General features: G+C 44.9%; 1 pseudogene; it reads right to left on the bottom strand.

Annotated features, from left to right (window-relative positions):
- Positions 1-926: 926 nt before the first annotated feature.
- LOC103191817 overlaps positions 927-6,620 on the bottom strand; it is a 45,769-nt pseudogene continuing 40,075 nt past the window's right edge.

The raw sequence follows: 6,620 nt of genomic DNA, 5'->3' as shown, positions 1-6,620 counted from the left end.
AATTCATAGCAACCACCATTGAGTTTCCAAGGTTGTAAATCTTTAGAGAAGTAGCTTGCCTTATTTTCCCCCGAGGAGCAGCTGGTGGATTTGAACCACCAATCTTCTGGTTAGCAGCCAAATGCCTTACCCATTCTACCATCAGAGTTCCCATAAAGATAACATCTTAGAACACTCTATGGGGCAGATCTACTCTATCACATGGGGTCACTATGAGTCAAAATGGACTCAATGGCACTGTAGTGGTTATGTTTTTGTGTCAACTTGGCTGGGCCTGGTTGAGTGGCTGGGAAGCTGATGGTATTTATTCACCATGATGAGACTGGCAATAAACTCCATGGTGGATTCTATCACAAGTAGCTGAGTACCTGCTTTGGGTATATGGTCTTCTTCCTGTATATAAGCAGCAGCTTTGGTATTGGTCTCTAGTTCATGGCATGCTTGGACCCTGCATGTAGCGTGTCGTTGTTCAGCAGCCTGCCATGCTCTGCCAACGCTGGGACTTCCAATGGACTTGAATTAATGGCCTGCCATGTGGTTTGGTAACAGCGGGACTATGCCTTTTTATTTGTTGACCTTGGGCTTGTTCGCCTCAGCAGGCAGTAGTTGCCTGAGTGAAGAGATGCCTCTAGCTTCAGTGGGCTGGGAACAAGAGACAAAGCTGAAGCCCAAGGTCAAGGGGCTTTCACACAACCCCTAGAGCCTGGCACTTTGAACTTGGACTTAAACCCTCCAAACTGTAAGAGAATAAACTCCTGTTTGTTAAGGCCATCCCATTTGTGGTATATTTCTGTCAGAGCGGCACTAGGTAACCAAAACAGGCACCTAGCAACAGCAAGCATGAGTGACTATTTTAACATTAAATCAATAAACATAAAATTAAGATACACTTTAAAAAAGAGGCCAGGTGGGGTGAAGTGGAGGCCTCAACAGATGCTCTGTCCTTCAGGAGGACGGACAGTGACCTTCAGGGTATAGCTTTTGGTGACTGCAGGCTGGCCATCAAGCACTCCCTGGCAGGTGAGCACATCCTCCCTGTTTACCAGGGTCCAGCTCTTTAGGTTATAGGCCCCATCTTTGTCCTTGTTGGGGATCAAGGCTGAGTCTGTTCTGGACATATTTCCATTCTCCATCTAGGTCAGCTATAGGCTCTTGGGGTAGAACTTCACCTGGCAGGTGATGTTCCCTTGGTTCCTTTTAAGGGAGAGTTGGGTAACCTCCATAAACCAAAAACCAAACTCACTGCTGTGGAGTCAATCCAACTCAGAGCAACTCCTCCTTGGGTTTCCAAGGTGGTATCTATATGGAAGTAGATTGCCCAGTCTTTCTTCCGAGGAGTGGCTGGTGGGTTTGAACCGCTAGCCTTCTGGTTAGCAGTCAAATGCTTTAGATACTACCCCACCAGAGCTCCCTGGGTAACCTCCATGATGGGTGGAACTGAAACAGCACAGAACAGAAGCTGACCTTATGGAACAGACAGATCACAGAGAGGGGGGCTTGATAGAGGTTAGCTCTCACCATCATGGCAAAGTAATCACCAAAGACAGTGCTAGGCATGCAGCAGGTGCTCAAACAATGTACAACATCTTTGCATAATGAGTGAAATCACTAGGCACAGTGCTTGGCACAGAGTAGATGCTTGAGGACTGACAGCTTCTAACAGAGTAATTACAAGTGAAATAGACAAGCACAGTGCCTTGCATGTAGTCAGAATGTAATAACTAGCAAAATAAATAAATCACCAAGGACAAGGACACAGGGGCTTCAAATGTAATCAGTGCTCAATAATTTTTTTTTTTTTTTTGGTTCTTGGCACTTGGAAAGTGTTCAATGGGAAGGTTCCATTAACATAATAATAAGTGGAGTGTGGAACAGCATGACTAACACATTGTAGGTTTATGGTAATTGGGAGGGACTAATAGAAATTGGAGGAGCTCTGGTAACATAGTGCGTAAGGCACTTGACTGCTAACCAGACGGCTGGCGGTTCAAACCCACCAGCCACTCCTCCAAAGGAAGGTTGGGCAATCCTACTTCTGTAGTGATACTGCCTCGGAAACCCAAGGAGGGGTCGCTATGAGTTGGGGCCAACTCAACAGCAAATAACAACAACAACAACAATAGAAATTGGATTCCAGGAAGTTCAAGCCCTAGAGCAAACTTGGGAGGAGCAGGCTTGGGGTCCAGTGTGGGTTTGAGGTGAGTATGAGTGTCATCTATCTTGGATGGTCTCAGACAAGTTAGCCATTCATGAAGAGAGTTCTGAAAGGCAGGAAGGGCCATCTCACAGATTACCTGAGAGTAGATGTCCTCTCAGCTCAGCATCACCTTGGGCCTACTGGAGACATTGTAGGAGACACTGTTGCCCAGTGGGACCACCTTGGTCTGGAGGAGTGCGAGCTCATTCTCATTTTTGAGCCACTTCAGGTTCATGGGGACATCTCTAGGGGAGAAGCCATGGGACTTGTAGATGAAACTCACTGTTTGTCCAATTCTGATCTTTGCCAAGGGACCCTATACCATGGGTCCAGAGGACTTGGCTATGTTTGTAAACAATAATCATCATTGCCTCATCGTTGTAAACTGTAAGTGTATGGCACTGTTCAGACTCTTCATGCATATTATTTTCTAATCCTGCTAATAATGTTGGGAGGGAGTGGTCACTGATTGTTCTGGTTACCTGGTGCCGCTCTGACAAGAAATATACCACAAATGGGATGCCTTAACAAACAGGAGTTTATTCTTACAATTTGGAGGCTTTAAGTCAAAGTTCAAAGTGCCAGGCTCTAGGGGCTGAATAAAAGCCCCTCAACCTTGGGGACCAGCTCTGCCTCGTGCTCCCAGCCCACTGGAGCTAGAGGCTTTTCTTCACTCGGACAGCTGCTGGCTGCTGAGGCTGAGACACCCCAAGGCTGACAAGTAAAAAGGCACAGTCCTGATGTTACCACACAGCAGGCCATTGACTTAAGTCCATTGTAAGTCTCAAGGTCAGCAGAGCATAGCAGGCTGCTGAGCAATGACATGGCTACATGCAGGGTCCAAGTGTGCCATAGGCTAGAGACCATTCCCAAGGCTTCTCCTTAAATACAGGAAGAAGACCACATCCCAAAGGCAGCTACTCACTCAGCTGCTTGTGGCAGATCCCACCATGAGCTGATTGCCAGTCTCATCATGGGGAATAACTACCAGCAGCTGCCCAGCCACTCAACTAGGCCCAGCCAAGTTGACACAAAAACATAACCACCACACTGATGTTATCTCATAGAGCAGGAAACAAAGGTTTGAGAGGTGAAAGGACTTGACAGAGGCAGAGAGTGAGTGGTGGGGTTGACATCAAATTCTAGGCTTGTGTCTTAGTTCGCTAGTACTTGGCACATGGGAAATTCTATGTTTTGGCCCCACAAAATCCATGTCCTTGCCATATGCAAAACATTTTTACCCCATCATCCCAAAAGTCTTAAATCAATTCTAAGTCCATAATCCATCCTGGGTCAAAATTCCTCTTGCTCTGCAAATCTAGAATACGAGTTACCTACTTCTAAAGGACAGTGGGGGAAGAAGCACAAGGTAGACATTTCTACCACAAATGGAGGAAACGGGAGAGAAAGGAGGGATGACAGCATCAAGCAAGTCAAAAAGCCCAGAAGAACAATTTACATTAGCCTCAAAATAATCCTCTTAAAAATAATCCTCTGTTCTTTGAGACCATCTACACCATGGCTCTGCCCTCCAGACTCTGCATGTTGGCTGTGCTCTCTGGATTCTGGGTGGAGGTCCCTCGACCATATTAGGCTTTGGCTCTGCCTTTGAGGCTCACTGGAAAGGCAACTGTGCTCCCTTGGCTTTGGGTGGCCTGATCGTCCTAGTCTGTCTGAGTGGCTACCTTAGCCCTTGGCCTGTAATATCACAGTGTGTTTATACAAAAAGTGGATGAAAATACTAACCTGGCAGAGCCTGGTATGTAGTAGATGCTCAGTAAATAACACCTATTATTGAGATAAGGGGCTCTGGTGATGTAGTGCCTAAGACATTTGACTGCTAGACAGAAGGTTGGTGGTTCAAACTCAACAAGCCACTCTGCAGAAGGAAGATGGGGTAATCAATCTACTTCTGTAAAGATTTGTCACCTTGGAAACCCAATGGGGGTTGCTATGAGTGGGAACCGACTCAATGGCAGTGAGTTTGTTTTTTGGGTTTGGATTTATTATTGAGATGGTAAGATCTGGTCACTACGAGCTCTAACACTACATAGTTACAGTAAGAAGTCAAAACAAAAGCACAGAGGAAACACCAAGAAGAGTCCCAAATCCTGCTCCCTGCAGTACACACACACACACACACACACAGAGAGAGAGACAGTGACAGAGAGAGAGAGAGAAGTTGTAGAAACCACCAAATTACAATCTCCCTTTTTTTAAAAAAAATAATTCCATCAGGAAACAGGTCTGGAAGATGGGTTTTCAAAACACAAACAAGATCATGGGTGTTTTCCTCCAGACTAGCTCTTTACAGAAACTGAAAGCATTCTGAGAGGAGGGAGCTGTGACATCCCTAGGGGAGTGGGTAGTGCATTCTGAACCAGGTAACACTGTCAGGGGGTGACATCAAAATGACTGTTTACAAAATTTTTGTGTAGTGTTTCAGCAAACAATTTATTATTTTGAAATAAAAATATCCCTGTAGTTAAACAAGAACATTTTTTGTAAAGCCAGTTTACTTGTATCAGCATACAAGGCTCAAACTCTATGGTAATTCATTTTTGAAACTTTCATGGCACTCCTTTCAGAGCTGTCATTATTACCCAGTTACAATGACGCTTCAAGTCACGAGATTTCCTCTGCATGCGCTATAAGCAGGTGCTGCTGTTTTTGTTGGGGCCAGTATTTCTCTGGTGGCTGATTTTGTCAAATTTTCTGGCACTTTAACTATAGTAGGGGATCTGGTGGTATAGTAACTTAAAGCATTTTTGGCTGCTAACCAAAACGTCAGTCGTTCTATCTCACTGGCTGCTCTGTGGAAGAAGGATGAGGCAGTTTGCTTCTGCAAAGATTTGCAGCCTGGGAAACCCAATGGGAACTGCTATGAGTCAGAATGGACTCTATGGCAGTGGGTTTGGTTTTAGCTACAATACTCTGGTAAGTAGTATTTGTCAAACTGTATCAATAACTTCTTTTAGAATGAAGTAGTAATAAAAAGGAAAACCGCCCCCCAAAAAATAAATTCACTGCCTTCGAGTTGATTCTGACTCATAGCGACCCTCTTTGGGTTTCCGAGGTAGTAAATCTTTATTGAAGTAGGTCGCACAGTCTTCCTTCTGCAGAGTGGCTGGTGGGTTTGAACCACCAACCTTCTGGTTAGCAGTCAAAGGCCTTAGACACTACACCAGCAGAGCTCCTTAAAAAAAAATGAAAAGGAGAAAAATAGAAGGCTTCGTCTCAGTTACTAATAATGTAGTTCAATGTAGAAGGATTTTACCAAACAATCCTGTTGTTAGTGTTCGTATAATGGAAGAAATATTACATTTAAGCAATTAAAAACATGTGATGTGCTGAAGCAGGGGGGTTCTGTGGCTGAACATGGAGTATTACTTGGAACTGCAGCGCCTGTTCAGGCACAAACACGTTTAAAGACGGTAAGGTTCCCTGGGAATGAACTTGGATCTGAACCCTGCTTTGTCAGAGCTCCCCCACATGGTGGACAGAGTGTGAATCCCTTCTCAGTCCCCCAGGCCTGTCCATGGGTGTCCATGCCACCTGGGGCTTGTTTTCTCGGACCCCCAAAGAACTGTCGCTGATACCTTGCTGTTCTGAAGCATGAACGACAAATCCCAAGTCCATGGGAACTTCCCTTGTCAGGGGGAAAATATAACTTTTCTTCTTTGACACCAGAAAACATGTAGCTCAGGGGCTCTCAGCCCTGGCTTTGTATTAGAATCACCTGGAGTTATTTAAAAATTCAGATGCCCAGGCAAAGGTCAGACCAATTAAATCAGAAATCTAGGGTGGGGCCTGGGTTTGGGATGTTTTCAAAGTTCTCCAGGTGACTTTTTTTTTTTTTTAGTCATTAGACCTCAACTTAACTAGTGAACCTCCACCCCCAAACCCCATTTATACTTGAGCCCTAGAGAAGAAATGTGACTACAGTCATAGGGCTTTGGCATAGAATTCACAGCTGAAATTTATTGAACGTTTACTATACATCACTATTCTAAGCATTTGAACAGATGTATTATTAACTCCTCCAATCCTTGTGGCCACTCTAGGAGATGGGAAATAGCATGGATGATAAGGACACTAAGGTCAAGGCTGGTTACTAGCCTGAAGTCACAGCCATGCATGGACAGAGCTGGGATTTGATCCCAGGCAGTTGGACTCCAGCCTCTGCTCTCCTAACCACTGCAATACTGACACTGAGTAATAAACACAATCTAAGGGCTTACATACATCCTCTCCAGTCCTCACAGAACACCTGAGTGATAGCCATGATAGTTCCAGTGTCACAGAAGGGAAACTGAGTGTCCTGGTTCCCTAGTGCCGCTCTGACAAGAATATACCAAAAATGGGATGGCCTTAACAAACAGGAGTTTATTCTTACAATTTGGAGGCTTTAAGTCCAAGTTCA

The sequence above is a fragment of the Orycteropus afer genome, unplaced genomic scaffold, assembly GCF_000298275.1.
Source record: "Orycteropus afer afer isolate SDZICR_OR568_19922 unplaced genomic scaffold, OryAfe1.0 scaffold00020, whole genome shotgun sequence".
Lineage (NCBI taxonomy): Eukaryota > Metazoa > Chordata > Mammalia > Tubulidentata > Orycteropodidae > Orycteropus > Orycteropus afer.
The sequence above is the reverse complement of the archived record's forward strand: the minus strand, read 5'-3'. Positions and strand labels throughout refer to the sequence as shown.